At 41.2% G+C, this 16,901-nt stretch overlaps 1 protein-coding gene across 3 annotated transcripts in view; it reads left to right on the top strand.

Moving 5' to 3' along the window:
• Nucleotides 1–816: 816 nt before the first annotated feature.
• Nucleotides 817–16,901, top strand: part of ARPP21 (cAMP regulated phosphoprotein 21) — a 151,266-nt gene continuing 135,181 nt past the window's right edge. Inside the window, exon 1 of one of the 3 annotated variants that reach the window (XM_031469884.2) lies at nucleotides 817–970. The gene's annotated coding sequence lies outside the window, so the exon portion shown is untranslated. Of the gene's footprint in view, nucleotides 971–1,376; nucleotides 2,238–5,202; nucleotides 5,637–16,901 lie in introns of those variants that run through there. The other 2 variants (XM_031469881.2, XM_031469883.2) reach the window with 2 other exon arrangements.

Genomic DNA, 16,901 nt, shown 5'->3' with positions numbered 1-16,901 from the left:
ATGGCCACAGCTGTTGAGATTACATTGCTATAAAAAGTGGAAGGCACAACCCTGAATAACTGTTCATAACGTTTGTCATCAGGTATGGATGTCAATAAATGGAACTAAAAGGACACGGACGTTTTCATGACATGGTTTATACTATTTATTTGTTGTCTATTCATGGGGTTACTAATTGCAGCTGGTAAAAGTTGATTTTCTCCTCTTCAATTTATTGTGGGATGGGGCGTTCATTGCACCAGATCCGTAGTTATTCAGCATCTACAATTCAGAAGCTGAATTGCTGGATACTGTCAGAATGAGCTTTGGCAATTCCATGCAGGCGTGTACAACTATAATTTTGCTTCACATTAATAACAGCCTAGCGAGGAAGCCCAGAATCAAATGCCTTGCTCTCAGCTGGGGGCAGAAAGCCAGAGTGATATATCTTGGCTGGCGACCTATAATGTTGGAAAAGTAGGCTCCAGATTCACCCAGGAGGGGTGGGCGGTGTTCCGGAAATGTATTCCCATTCCTCCACTATTCCCCCCCCCCTTTTTTTCTTTTTGGTAGTGTGTGCCTTGAAACAATGGGAAAAAAAATGAATTATAGATAATAAAAATAGCACATCTCCAGAACAAACGGGAAATGCAGCGCTTTAATTTCTTCGGATGTCAACTCTGTGCCCTGCCCCATGCCCTAGCCTGCCCAGGTTTCTGGGGCACCTCTGCGAGTCTAAATCAGCGCCCGGGTGGGCGGCGGGCTGGGCAGTCGCCCACTGGGAGTCCACTTGGCGCCGCACACCGAGACTTGAGGTCCTGCTCAAAGCCGAGCATCTCAGAGCTCTGAGGCTTCAGCTTCGTTTGGGTGGAGTAAGGTGTTATTGTTGCGGGATATTCTCTGCAGAGTTGGCTTGGATAGTGAGCACCGGAGCAAAGGATTGTGCAGGGTTGGCCAAGTGTCCACCAGAGTCTGGAGGCGCCCGGGAGAGGTACGCGGGGGGCTCGGCCGGGGCGGGGAGTGGGGAGGCGGCATGGAGGGGCAGGGGGCGACGTGCCAGTTTTCTCTCTGATGAATGATGCTCGTGCGGCCGCGCTGGGCTCATGCGCTTTGTCTCCAGCCTGGGGGCCGGCTAGAACTGCCGGTGGGGGATGGATGGCACCGCGAGCACCAGGCGCACAGGGCAGGTGCCCGCGCTCCCACTTGGCCAACTCCGGCCGCGCCCCGTGGCTCAGGCCCGGCCCCCACAGGCTCCCGGCCGCGGCCATCTCCCGGGTGTGGCGGGTCGGGGGCTGGAGTCTGCTGGCCGAGCAGCTGCCGCGCCACATGCCACCGGCGCTGCCTCCAGCTTGGGGCGGGGACCGGACGCGGCCGGGGCGCGTGGGAGGGCAGGGCGCTCGGAGGGGCAGACTGCGGAGGCGGGGAGCGGGACACCCGGACCCAGGGACGCCCTAAGCCGGCTGGCTCAGGGTGGGACTGAGAGTGACAGAGCTTCGGACAGGTGGGAGCAGTTAGACAGCTGGAGGCACGGAGACCAGCAAGCAGGGAGAGGGAGGGAGAGGAAGGGGAAGGAGAGAGAGAGGAGGCAGAGGGAGAGAGAGAAGCAGCCTCGTGCTCCCTCCCTACAGACGCCCTCCTCTGTCCGAGGGAAACGGCCAGGGGCACTGAGTGGAGAAGCGAAAGAGATGAGGGTGCAGACGACGAAGGGAAGAGGCATCCTGCCTTGCTAGTGGGACTGCGAGGTGCGGAGGAACTGACAGGCCGAACGCCGGCATAGATAGACCGCACAGCCCTCGCGAGGGGCGGTTTGGAGAGCGAAGCGCAGGAGTGCAAGAATCCCGCGGCCGGCTGCAAGGCTGAGCGACAGGCAGACAGACGTGCCCGGGGACAGACTGGCAGACAGGAGGCGGGGGCACGTTCGCTCTCCGCAGGCAGCTGGGCAGAGAAGGCGGCGGCGGCGCCCCGGAGCGCGTCCGGAGCAGCGAGGAGCAGCAGGGACCGCGGCTTCTCCCGCCGCTGAAGCCACCGCTGTCCCCGCAGCACTGGCCGCTGCAGCCCAGCTGACGCCGCAGACAGCTCTTTTTACTAGCAGTTAAATAAATCGACCAAAAATAACAGTAATACTAATAAGCCAAGCCAAGCCAAACCAATATAGCCAAATCGATCAGTGAGAAACAATACTATTAATAAAAGCCAAAAACTAAATCAAATCAATCAAGGCACCAAGACGCTGGGGGGATATCCACTGTTCAGTCAAGGTAATAATCAAGGTCTTCCGACGTGAATGTTTTTTGTAATTTTTTTTTCCTTCTCCTTACTGTGCTTTTCTTTAGAATTGTTCCCTGCCTGCATTTCTCCTTCGTGTTTGTAGAAATCTGCTATTATACATGTATGGTACTTTAATGTTTTCTCAAAGGAGGGGTAAACTCCCCCTCCCCCAGATGAGGCAAAAATAGTAAGCTGGGAGAGAATTGAAAAGGGCAAGTCTCTTCATTGAGCAGTCTACAGTGATTTTTGCAGGTTTCTCCCTAGAAAGTTTGGGATGCTCTTGTTTCATTTGAAAGAGGCTATGCAAGGGGCCAGAAGTTGTCACCTGTTTGTTGTCCTCACAGGGCTTGAGGTCCTGGCTGCCAAGGAGTTTCAGGGGAAAAGATGTTCAGTTTTATTTTGAGGTGTTTGAAATCTGTATTTCATTGCCAAGTCCAAATTTAATGTCTTCCATTTCAGGTCGTAGATATGATGGTAGAATTGTGTTGAATTAGACAGGTGTTTAGAAAGTTTCTTCGTAAGAGAAATTGACTCACGGAATATTTATGCATGGAAATAGAGCTGGAGTGAATGTGATTGCTGTCGGCTCCTGGGGTTCAGTACTTGATCACCTCTTCATGACACAGGATAAGGACAGACACCAAGCCTAAAAGGAAAAACTAAGAAGAAATTGAAAGTTACAGGGATGGGAAGCTAGTAAGTACACTGTAAGGCTGGTAGAAATCACTTTCTCAAGAGTGTGTTTAGAGTGCAGATACCCATTTTAATTTCTGATTAAATGACATTCAAACAAAAATGATGTTCCCAGAGTTGGAGTGAATCTGTAGATTTCACTCAAAAGCTGGATAAATCCAAACAATCTCTACCTCCTCCTCATTCACTTTGGAGATCAAAATGGCTATGATTGTTTTAAGAAAACAGAGAAATGGAGATGACAGGATATCATTTTTCATTCGGTGAAAGTTTGGAAATCTTTGACACTTTAAGATAAATGCACCTACTCCTTTGATCCTCTGCATTTGTGTTACCACCGGGTTTGCATGTCTTCATAGGATTTTAGTTCATGTCATTTTCACAGGAGACTGTCATTTGGAAGTGTAGAGCTCTAGCTGTGTTTTGTACAAGTAGCCGACTAGTCTACCACCTTGGCAGTAATTGTTTCTGCTGCCCTTCTAATGTGGATCAAATGTGAGAAATTATATATGTACTCTTCACAGGTTTATATGGATTCTTAAGGTATGTATTTGTGTTCTATCCTGTATTTCCTTTCTTACCACTTTCTTAAACTTCTTATCACTTCAATTCACAGAATATTTTTAAATTTTCTGGACAGTGAGTTTAGACTGTTCTTTAAGGAATATGCTTCCTCACAAAAGATGCAAAAGGCTAATAACCTACTACTACCCTTGCTTATTAATACTATTATCTCTTTTAAAGTAATTTGGTTTAAATGCAATTTTAAGACATTTAGACTGCTGTGCGTAGATGTCTTAATTTACCCTCAGTGGACATGATTTTTGTTATCTGACAGTGTAAGTTGCTGTAGATGAATGACTGTTCCACAGAACACTTTCTTTAGGTGAGGCATATTTAAAGAAACTTACGTAGCTCTAGGAATTGACTTTCAACTTCTCAGTGACTTAAATTCACTACGCACTGATTTCTCTTTTCCTGTACTCAGCTCAGACTGAGACAGGTTTGTGTGTGCCACCAGATTTGCAAATTGCTGATCTCCCAGTGACTTTCCCTCTTAGATACCAGCTGAGAATGGTTACCTTGAGAACTGTGGCGTTAGCCCTGTTAGAGCATGCTCCACTGGGGACTTCTGTGCAGTCTATTTTTAATGCTATTTAATGAAGGAGCAAGCACCTCACTCAGCAATACAGGAAGCATGATGGAAGACAGAGCAGTGCAAGGTTATGGATACTGGAGAAGGCTTTTTGGAAAGATACAGACTGGCTACTGGATATGGTAATTTTATATAGTCCTAATGTACTAACAGAAATCAATTGATTTTAGTGAGAGAATTACACATGAATAGTTTGATATGTTTCCATCAACCTCTTCAGTAATTCTTAGAAAGAAGACTTAATAATTTGAGTGCCTAAAAACTTCGGGCAGATAGTAACTAGGGAGTTCCTTCACATATACTATTTTTAATACAAGCTGTCAGATTCTTGGGTGGTAAGTGCAGAAATAATTTCAGATTGCTAAAATATTGTCCTCGGGAAGGGTTTGGAGTTTGTAAAATGCTCCGGGCATAAAATGAGTAGCATCCTTCTAAGATACGATGAAAACTTGAAACTCTGCCTTGTAAATTTGTTTTTCATTTCCTTTTATAAACCTGAAGTCTAGGTCAAGGATTGTGACAACAAAGTGAAGCAGGAAGTTTTGGTTGAACTTGATAGAATATTTGAGTTGTTTTCTCTCCTTACTTTGAGATAAGCACAATAGATTATCATACCGAAGGTTAAATATTTTTAAAATGTAGATAGCACAGGCAGCACTGGTAATTTTTGGAATCTCATAATGAGGGGGGACATATCTTATAAAGCGTAAAACATATAAAGCCATCTGTCTGCAACATTTGCATATACGCAGAACACCTGTCTCGAGGTAGAAAGTGAGTGTGTTCAACCAGAAAGGTCTCTGCTGTTCATTTTCATAGTAACGATGTACTACAGTCCGGTTACTTATTTGTATAGAGTGAAGCTAATTAGAAAGATGCCTATGTAGTTTCAAAAGTAATAAACATAAGGGAAAGTGAGAAGTTTTGATTAAGTGGGGAAGTGAGTCATACAATTGTTGTTAAATGAAGCTGTTAGAACAAAATGCAAAGTTGTTCTGTATCTTTTCAAGTTTCAGGAGAAATAATTCCCCTTCCTCCCCCTGCCCTCGCCCCCCCCCCAAATAAACTACCAAGGGAAATTCACTGTGAAGAGATAGTGTTAATTTATTGCTGTTGCTGCTTGTGTTTTGCACCTTGTACTTCTAGATGGAGAAAGTCATCTGCATGGTTTGTAATACTTCCCTCAGTGGTCATGCTCTTTGGACCACAATGCTGATGCCTTTCTCAAGATTCTCCAGGCAGTGGGAAGTCTCATCTGAATTCAGTGTGTATTTTGTCTGTGGACAAGGTGGTGATAAGCTACACGGGTAGAGGGTGGATGAGTCAGCCACTGAAGATACAATATACAGTGTAGCCAGAAGCGGGTATGACTGAGCATTCTCATTAGGATGGGGAGACAATCTGAAGTCCATACGGTTGGAAATTGCAAGTGAACCATTTGTACATGAGTTAGTTTAATTCACATCGGCTTTGCGACAAGGTTGAGAAAGAACATGGGGCTTAGAAGTGATGTCGACACTGAAAGCCATTTCTTCAGATGGTAAGTACTGGGACCGTGCTAACTGGTACCACACAGTGGTCGCCTCTTTAGAAATGGGTGCATCTCTAATCTGAGAAAGAACTGGCTTCCTTAAAAATGCATTATGTCATCTGGAAAGTTCTGAACATGTTTTCAGCCAGTGATGATGAATTTATAAAATACATACTTCCTCTCTTTAGACAAAGGATCTTTATTTTTTTAGGAAATTGGTGGTTCCAGAGGCTCTACATTTCGGCTGACTTTTGCTTTCCTTTATTTTTTACTCTCACATTTAAAGTTAAATATGATAGATGACTACAAGCAGTGATATAAGTAAATGTTGAAGAACTACTTAAAGTGTAAGAAAAATATTAACAAGCTATATCTATGACTGGATTTGTTTTTCTCAGACTATATTTTCTTCTGAGTGCTAGTTTCCTTTAAGGTACATTCATGCCAAGTTGTAATAAACTGTTTTTTTTTTTCAGTGCCTCAGAGTCTTATAATTTAAATCAGTTTTGCTCGTCTTGGATTAAACTTGTCCTTGGATGTTAAAAGTATCTGTTACTTGTATTTACGTCACAACCGTTTTATTTCTGTAAGGATTAGATGGGAGGTGAGATACAAAGTATTTAAATTGCATACATTAATATAACATGCTGGATGAAGCTCTTGAGATAGATTATCAAGTTTATTCAGAATTTTAAAATTTTCGGTAGCATTGTTATCTTGTGCTTTCAAAATCCTCTGTAGTCTGGTGATACTTTCGGAAAACATAAAATGCCCGTATAGCATCTTGAATGTACCTTTCTCTAAAATTACTGGGACATATCTGTGCCCTGGGGAGTAGTTTTGCAGGTAAATCAAAAAGTGAATTGAAATAATTACATTGGGACAATTGAGGGGGGATATCGAAAAAACAAAAGAATTGTCTTATATACACCAAACTGACTGTACTTTCAAACTGAGCCTTTAGCATCATATTCTATTCTGTTCTTGCAGCCAGCGTAGATCTTAGTATCACCAGGTGGAAAGACTGTTAATCACAGTCTCTGGCCACAGTAGATCAATATTTTAAATACCTAAACATACTCTCCTCAAGAAAATGTCTTCTGGCAATTTTTTTTTGGTAACCTCTACTTAATAGACATGTCAATGCCACAGGTTATGTAAGATTTTTCAAGTTCTGTAATCAAGTGATATCTATTAGGATAAAATTGCAACTGTGGCTTATTAAAAAGCCAGAGAATTAATCCAGTATTTTCTCACTCAGGGCACAAGTTCATAATTATCCCTCCGTCATAAATTCATAAGACATTTTTAAAATAATATACTCTGCAGTTGTTCCTTTTTTCTAGCAACAGAAAAAATAATTTCATTTTCTTCAGGTAGAGGGGCGAGGTGTCCACTAATAATTAATCCCTTTAAAAAACAGAACTCTTAACATTTTCTCACCTTTCACCCGCCTCAAAATGATACAGTCATTCTTAAATTAAAAATTTGTTTTGGATCACACACAAGATATTAAGATTTGTGTTGATAAAATCACTTCTGTAAATAATAACACTGGTTGTAATACAAGTAAAAACAATGGTTTCAGTTGAAAAGAAGGATTTAAGATTTTTAACAGGGAAACAATTACGTCACTTTTTATTTCCAGTATTTTGGCAAATTTTGTGGAGATTTATTTGGCATACTGTGGTTAATGTTTCTATGCAAAATCCATAATACGATGTACAGTCTTTTATCAGCGGGGTTTTTTGTTTGTTTGTTTGTTTGTTTTCCATTGAGGTGAACTCAGAAGGCTAATTGACTTGGATAAACCCAGTAATCTCTCCCTGCCGTCCACACCAGACAGGACATCCGTGTTTGTGACAGGGACTTCCAAAAGAACTCGGTGATTTCTCAGCCTAGTATGTAGTGCTGGGACTCTTAATAACGGATACGCATTCTTCTGCACCTGCATTATCGTTAGTTGCCTCTTTACTAAACAGTAAACACTTAAGAATGAGGACTCTAGGGAAGCAGAAGCCAGAGGAATGGTGCTCGATTGTCCCAATGTGTATTTAGCAGATTTTCTTCTAATTGCCAAGATACAGTACTCACTTTGAAACAATCTAATCCATAGAATCATACGTTAAAGGGGGGAAAATGCATATTAACCTATTTTGATCTGGTTGAAATGGAGAATCAACACCAATAATTGAGGTAACCTATTTCAACATCTTTAAAGAATAAAATAGAACATCAATTTCTAAAAGTGTTATGATCCTTCAAGTCGACATATAATATACCTTGACACGTCCGTCAGAAGGCCCAGCTGTCATCTACTTTTTGTCACTTCAGTTGCTTTCAGGTGATTTCATCAGTGTCACCCAGATCTGGGAGAATCCAGCCATGGGTCAGCAGGGAAGGGAGGAGGGGCTTGGCGACTCACCGAAATTCAGGGAGTTCATGTAACTGTTTAACTTACTTGCTTGTACACGCAGTAGGAAAGTAAAACGCTATCAAATTGTTCTTGCGGCTTTTTATATACATTTCTAAAGCCACAAGCTCAAATCCCCACATGACGTTCTAATATTTATTGATAAGAAAATATCTATACTCTGCATCGACATGTTTTTCTTAGCATTTTGCTTGTTAATGTGCATGCAGCTTTGGTGGAAATCCCACCGTTGCTGTCATCTGACTTAATTTAATCATCAAAGAGCTGTTAGAAAACAAGTAGATTCCATGTGCGTATGTGACAGACTCAAGATTTCAGCAGCCTTTGCAAGCTTCACGTACTCACTACATCTTTAAAACTCAATTTAAAGAAAAAGAGTGTCAGAAAACCTTTTGGTTGGAAATGGCACTTTCTTTTTTTTTTTTTTTTTAAAGAAAGAAGATTAAGATTTATAGTCAAAAAATGACTCTAAGCCAACGAAGTTGTGTTCATAGTTGTGAACGTAGTTGTGTTCAAATTGCAGTTGTGCTCTGCCAAATGACTCAGTTGTCAGGGCTTCACAGTCATGTCTGTGATCCTGTTTATTTTATCTGGCTTATGGGAATGACTGAGCTAACCCTTTTGAATTATAGTTTTGTATTTGTTTATTTTAAATTTCCTTGGATATGGTGGTATTCCAAGAATTGTAGGAAATTACCAAACAAATGGCATCACACTAAAGACGAATTCAGAAATCCCCCTGGGAACAACTAGTTGGTATTAGTGACGCGTCATTTTCCACCCCCCCCCCCCCCACTCTGGTGCTTATTTAACTTCGGTCACAGCACGTATTTCCTTTGTGAAGATTAAAATCTTTCTCTAGCCCTAAAATTTTCATATAATCACAAAAGGAGTTTTGGAAAGATGAAATAACACCGCATGCCATCATGATGCGTGCACACTACGGTTAAGCACCCTAAAGGACAGGACGCCTTTACCTCTGATTATTATTATAATTATTATCTTCATCCAGGACCATGTGTGACTTAGGTTTTAGTGTTTTTGTTTTTGTTTTGGAGCATCAAGAGGTGGGAGAATATATGTATTTAAATGTGAGAGAGTGTATATATTTTTTAAAAGTATACATATTCCAGGAAAAAGAAGTAAATATCCTTCCGAGAGGGATATTATTTTACTGCACAAATGATCACAGTGTCTGCGTTGTTTGTCAATATGATGTCCGAAGCTATAGATAGATATTTTGAACTCAGGAGCTTCTGATCCAAGGTCAGGTTAAAACTAAGAAGTGGTGGGGAGGGTATAGCTCAGTGGCAGAGCGCGTGCTTAGGATGCACGAGATTCTGGGTTCAACAAGAGTAAACAAACAAACCAACCTAATTATCCTCTGGCCCTCCCCAAAAAAGTTAAAAATAATTAAGGGAGAGGTGTAGGCGGGAGTATGCTGCAGCTGATCTGAGAGGGAGCAGGTGACTGCTGTGCGCACTCAGGGAAGACTTTACGCAGAGGTGCGAGGGCCTCCGTGGGATTCTGCAGGTCAGAGGAATGTCCGAAATTTGGATTAAAATAAAAGTTCCGGAAAATAAAGTCTAAATGTGGTGGCATATCCAAATCTCACTGCTCCAAATTTTGCCTCGATAAATACACAGTTTACCACCTGAACAAGCAGTCCGGGTGTTTGGTTTCCAAGTAAATAAGGAGGAGTGTGTCTGTGGCCAAGACTTCTCTGTGCCTCATATTTTCTGCAGGTCTAAGAGTATAGTTACACCAGTCAGATCTAAACAAATGACTGGTTATGGGACTTTTGCAATTTTGTTAATTCCTCATTGCTGCAGTCTTCTCATTTATAATGTAGGACAGATGAGGCCTACTTTGCAGGATGGAAGCAGAAAGAAAGTACCTGGCTCCCAGGTATTACTCACTACCAAGAAATCATCATCTTTCCATATAATAAAAGTTTAGAGAGAGATTTAACTTGGTTACATGATTAAGAAAAACTTCTAAGATTTTTTGGGGGGCGGTGGTAATTTGGAGCACAGCTCTCCTCTGTTTCCACCCCATGTACATTTTTGCTGGTTAAAATCGGAGACGAGCCTTACTGTCCCTGTGCCTGTGCAGTGTCAAAGGCCAGGCCGAGGCAGGAAGTGCTCTCGGAGGTGTGCACGGTCTCAGGGTTGAGGGGCTTGATGTGGTCGTCATCTTCTGTCAGTCTCTCGGGGAGGGATGGCCCACTTCAGAATTGCCTGGAGGTGAACGTTTAGGAATTTTTTCCCCAGAACCTTTTAGTTGTGTAATTTCTACCATCCCAGAGGGTGGCTGAAGAACTGAATTATTGAATATGAAGGGACTGAGTGGATCCACGAAGGAATAGCCCCGAGCCCTGCACTAATGGCAAGAGGCAGGAGCCGCAGGTCTGGGTGGCTTGGGAGCTGGAAGCGTTTCCCAGGGGCCTCTGCGACATCAAAGCAGCCGGAGGGTCGGGCCTGCTGGTGCGCTCTCCCGCCCCCCCCCCCCCCCCGAAGGCTTCGCTTTCCTGCCTCCCATCACTGTGTGAGCTGTGTGGACTGGGCAGCCGATAGGCCCTCTGGTTCTAAGTACCTTTACTTCTTTTCCCTAGAATGAAGCATTTTGGCACCTGTGTGAAAATAGGGGTGGGGCAGACTTCTCTCACAGTGGGGGTTTAATCAGTTAGTCCCCGGTCATAAAGTGGAGAACCGTGAGTCACTTTTAGTCCCGGAGCTGAACCACGCGAAGCAGTAAGTTCATCAGATAATCACATTGTATTTTTTACTGTAATTAAATTTCAGCCATTCTTCTGAGAGTACAGTTAGAAAGTTATCCCGTGAAATTTCACAGACGGCATCTGAGAATAGATGTATAATTCTTTGGTATTCTGATACTTGCTGGAAAACAAACAAGGGGAAGGGTAGATAGATTATATATGTATATATACATATACACACATACATATATAATATGTTATACATATAACACATTTATAATATACACATGCATGATATACATACATCATATGCACATATGCATAGAGGTATGTGTATATATCTAGAATATATACATACATAATACCTACATATATAATATATGTATGAAAATATATACATACACAAATAATATACGTACATATGTACATATATGTATATCTAGAATCAGCATAATAGACATGCTTAAATACTAGTCATTTAACTAACTCTCATTAAGGGAAAAAACAAATTTAGCTCAGAAGCATACAGGTATACCTCCGAGATGTTGCAGGTTCAGTTCCAGACCGACCACCTCAAAAAGTTAATATACAATAAAGCTTGTCTCGTGACGTTTTTGTTTTCCCATTGCATATAAAAGTTATGTTTACACTATACTACAGTCTATTAAGTGTACAGTGTCATTATGTCTTTAAAAAAAAGTACATACCTTAATTTAAAAATACTTGATTGCTAAAAATTGCCAACCGTCATCCCATACTTCACTTGGTTGTAATCTTTTTGCAGTAGCTGTGACATGAAAAATCACTGAGCACAGATCACCATAACACATGATGATAAAGAAAAAGCTTGAAATATTGTGAGAATTACCAGAATATGACACACAGACACGAAGTGAACAAATGCTCTTGGAAAAATGGTACCAATCACTTGCTTGACGTAGTAGTGCCACAAAATGTCATTTTATAAAAAACATGGTATCTGCAAAGCACAATAAAATGATGCACAATAAAACAAGTTCTGCCTGAATTTCCCAATACATTTGTTTTCACTGTCCTTAGCAATTCTTGCCTGCCTATGGGAGATGCTTAATCAGTTTGTTGAATTCAAAATTGACCTGTATATTGCTGATGACCTCTTATATTCAGGATTTAAAAATGAAGGAAAGTTTTAATTTTTTTTTCCCCCAGAAGTTTTAGGCTAAGTGGATCTGACATTCATCTTTCAGAAAAAGAGAACTACTCAGAGATGCCCTTCTGTGTAGAATCATAACTTCACTAGGGATGATTTTGGTTTCTCCAGGGAAGTTTCTCCTTCAGATCTCAGGCAACAACTCGGGCTTCTACGGCAATAACGAGGTCCCTAAAAGCTCAGTCACTTCAGATGAATACATAGGTCAGTTTTCCATTTGCGTGGAATGAAATTACAGTCAGCACTCAGTGAAGGTGGTCTCTGGAGAGGAGATGAGGCAAAGGCAAGTTCACAAACCATTTCCAAATGGCTGGCACACAGAGCTAGACATCTCCCGTTTACTGGAGACATGCCCATGGAGAGATTAACATTGGTGAGGATGTGGGGGGAAAAGTCTCCTTCCAAGAACTAGGCAAGTAGGCAGTGATGGATTAGAAGGCAGGGGTCAGGGACAGAGGGGAAGACTGACAAGCTGGGGGCTTCCTGACCCGTCTTCCTGCCGTGAGCAGAGCACCTCTCACGACGCTGCAGGAGAGTCGCCCTACTCATTCTGCTATTTAGCAAACCATTTAGTCCGCTGGGGACCACGGGAACTGCATTACTGTCTGATCCCTATCTCTCGAAATAATCTAGTCCAAAAGGAAGGGATTCAGTGGATGAAGAGTAGAGTGAGTTGACTTTCTTTTTTTCTTTTTTGTTTAATTTCGTTTTTTTAACTGAAGTATAGTCGGTTTACAATGTTGTGTTAATTTCTGGTGTACAGCATAGCGATTCAGTTATACATACATGTTTTTTCCTTTTCATATATTCTTTTTCATTATAGGTTATTTCCTAATTTAGCTTGTATGTTTTAAGATATGCTGCCTGTGGTTCTGATTGAATGAACTTCTCCTCACCCATCCGACCTCCTGAAGCAAAACAAAACCTGGTGCCTTAGAGAGCAGAGGAGGACATTCTCTTTCTTCTCTGAGGCTGTGGCAGGCTTTAGGAATATGTAGAAATCAAGAGATTCTGACACAGCTGGTATTTTTCATTAGGGAGCCAGAAAAGTATATTCTAGACCAGACTGTATCCAAGTAGAACTTCCATATGAGCTGAATCGAGGAGACTGAGTTCTTGTGTGGGAGTCAGCAACCTTGCCTTTGTATCCAGTGCCACAGTCATTCATTTATTTGTTCATTCTTGCTTTTCAGGTATTTTATTGAGGGGTTCCTGTATGTCAGGTTTCATGCTAAATATTTGGAAAATTTGCCATGTAGGGTTTTGTAGGCGTTTGTGAGAGATAAATGCATTTTAATATTTTGAACAGTGAATTGAATGAGAGTATAAGGAAACTCCAAAACGACAGATGGACAATACCTTGGATGATAAAACAATCCGAGTTAATTTTGACAAAGTAGAGAAAACCTTTTTTTTTTTTTTTTTTTTTTTTTTACCAGTAAATTTAATTAAGAAAACTGACAAGGAGTATACCTCGAGGGTGGAGACCATATCGTTTCCAGAAAACAAACAAGGAAGAAACAGCACCACTACTGGGGATACGTTCTGCTGACGGTGATAGACCACAAACTAAAACCATCAGCTGGGACATCCTCTAACAAGAGAAAGTAGATCAATTGATTAAGACAAATGTGTAAGGAATTGGAATGAGCTATTTATGTTCTTTGCTGAATTTATAAAATCATGCATTTACAATATTACTAGAGGTACAAGGAGCAGGCAACAGATGCAAATTTAATTGTAATTATGAACTGCAAACAGAGTTCAAGTTCATATCAGATCGAACCAATGTATCTGTTTAGAATTAAAAAGTAAGTTTTTCTAAAAGCAACTTATTCTTTGAATTTGTTGCTAGATACCACATTTGTGTGTTTGAAACAAGAAAGTGAAATAGTTTTAGAATTTTTTAAACATTCTTAAAAGATTAAAAATAATGGCCATGATTAGAAGGAGATGGGGTTACAAACAGTTCTGTAGGGAAACTTCAGAGCAGAAGGTTTGGTTTGTGAGTTGCCTGAAGGATGATTTTTCTTTTTTAAAGGATACAGTTCTTTCCACTGGTAGAGATAGAGTTAAAGATTTAGGTATTTGGAAGCAGAGGTATCTGGATACATTGTCCCAGACCTGGTTCATATAAAAATAGCTTGCCCTCAACACTGAGAAAAGTACTTACTTTCCAGTAGTTACCTATAAAGCAGCAAGGCTACACAAGATTTCAAAAATCTCTTCCAGTTTTCAATTTTCAGTTATTCAATGATTTTCTCTGGTATAATATTCATCAATCAGGTTTCTATTGCATTGTCAATAAATTTTGGTCGTAATTCTTTTTTCTTAGCCTTAAAATAAGCACTAATGCTATAGAATGGGAGTGAAATGATTAGAGGCTGCCAATCTTCTGTCATACAACCAACTTATCAAGAACAGAATAGTTAAGAGAAGAGGATATGGGGTCCCAGACCTGGGTGCAGATTCCACTCTGCAACTTGCTAGCAAATGTCTCAAGTTTTCTAAACTTTGGCTGCCTCATAGCTAAAATGGGTTGTTGTTAAGAATTAAAGGTGAAGTGCTTAGCCCTGTGCTTAGTATTAATTGATTGATTTCCTGGTGCTCGTATTTTCCATTTGTTTTAAAAGAAAGAAACATGACATTGTATCTACACTTTTTAGGGAAGCTGTCATTACCTTTGCTTGATTCCATAGGCCTCACATTAAGAAAAAGCATCCCCTGAAGGTCCCTCCCAATCCTGAGAATGTTTTCATGACGTGGCAGGTATCTTGGGTGTTTTGCTCTTGCGCAGTTGGAGCCCATTTTCAACACAGCGATACCACACGTGATACACGCTTCCCAGCCAGTGACTCAGAAGGAAAGGTCATCTGTTAATACCTAAAATAAAGGCATTTTCTAGAAGATTCTGTTTTGCCCTGACAGCAAGGTTTGACTTTTAGAAGCTTAGATGGACGGTAGGGGTCTTGAGAGATTCAAGGTCTGCCGTCCTTGGGCCTGGATGATTTAGAATTCCACGTGTACACAAAATTTCACACAGTGCTTCATTAATGATGACTTGTGTTGGGTAAGAGTGTGGCTCTGATGCGTCTTTACAAAGAAAGTTAACTAGGCTTCTTTTTCAACCCTAGATTTGTCTAGAAATAGTGTAGAGCGTTTAGTCTTGGCACGCTTCCAGGGACAATTTGGGATTTTATCCAAGAACTAGGAATTAGTCCAAATAAAATTGCGGTAGCCTTTTGATTTTTACACTTTGCAGCTAAAACCAATAGCTCTATCCAACAGAAGGCCATTTGTATAATCAGAAATTCGCCCCACGAATCTAGCAAGAGAAAAGAGCTCTAAAATCAATTTTTTTTTTCCCCTGAAATCACTAGAAACCATTACCTCATTGTTTTGACCTGGCTGTGAAAATAGATTGGTTTTGATGTTTTAGGAAAGGATGAGGGGATATCGCTTGCTTCACTGTTTATAGATTAGATCCTCAGGCTCAGGCAGAAATCAAATGGTTTGCACTGTTAGTGAAGGAATTCACAGGGGTGAGACAGACCCAGACCTGCGAACTTGAAAGGCCTGATAGACTCTAACCACATATTAGTGAACTGACCTAATGCATTGAATTGAGAGAAAGTCAAGTTTTTGGATATTCCTGCTGAAGTACTTCCCAAAAAACAATGAGGAAATTTTAAATGAAAGGAATGTGATTTTTTTTTCCTGAGCTTTTTAGGGAGGCTACTGAGTGGCCATTTGTGCAGGAAATCTGTGCTTATTTCTGTACTGATTGGGTCGTTAGTGTCATTTGTTCTGCCTGTGGGAGTTACTTCACTTGGCCCGTTCCTTCTGCCCTCTCCCTTACCCTGTTTCTCCAGGCAGAAGTTTTCCTTAGTACAGAGATCCAAGATTTCTGTAGCCCTGCCAGTATTATTTGCTGAAGCCACAGAGACCGTGATAAGGAAAAGTCAGTTTTCTTCTCCTGATTCTGATTTTATCTTTGGATCATTGTTGATCAAAAGCTGTTTGTGGCACTGTAATTTTGGAGAAATAATTTGTTTCATTGTTTCTCAGTGTTAATGTTAACAGACATTTATGAGCTGCCTCTCTGGCAGAAGGTCTCAGGTGCCTGTGTAATGACCATGCCTGTCTCCTCTTGGTTGTAGTCACAGCTGTGGCAAAATTTCTGTTGTCGCCTACTTGGGGATTGTTGTCGCAGGGAGAAGAAGGATGTCTATTTCATTCTTCTGTAAACTTTTTTCTTTGTAATATGACTCACACTATAGTATGTAATAGCCGTGTGAAACGCAGATGGTTAGATCTAATCCAGGCGTCAGGAATTGAGACTCAGGATACAGTGGGAGGGTGGAAGGATATGTGTGGAGCCATGAGAAAGAAGACACGGACATTAACTTCCGAAAGCAGTGAAGAGTGGGTGGGAATTTGCACGCATCTCACATCTGTACTTGTGGCTGCCATCTGGGGCAAGGATGGGTTCTCAGCTTCTGATTTCACCTGTTACTGGGACAGCTCCTCCTGGTGTAATGGAAAGGCAACAGGCTTCAACTCCAGGTGACCAAAGTTTTAATTCCACCCCTGTCTCTCACTGAGTTGGTCAGATTGGTTAATTATCATGAGTTTCAGTTTCCTTGTTACAATATGTGGGCAACAAAACTTTCTTCATCATATGTAAAATACTTGCTATATAATAGAAGAGTCATATCCATTCTGCTTCCTCCTACAGGGCCTGACTATTTATCCGTTTAAAACATTGAAACCTGTAAGAACACATGCACTGAAATGATGTAGCAATACTTGTTAGGAAATTCCACAGTTGGAGTCACAAGTATTTTATCTGTCCACAGATGACTGAGAAAAAAGACAATTATTTTGGAGGGTGGTGGGATTTTTTTTGCATTGCCTTTTATAAGCTGCTGA

This window comes from Camelus dromedarius, chromosome 17 (genome assembly GCF_036321535.1).
Source record: "Camelus dromedarius isolate mCamDro1 chromosome 17, mCamDro1.pat, whole genome shotgun sequence".
Classification (NCBI taxonomy): Eukaryota; Metazoa; Chordata; class Mammalia; order Artiodactyla; family Camelidae; genus Camelus; species Camelus dromedarius.
This window is presented reverse-complemented; position numbering and strand designations above follow the sequence as displayed.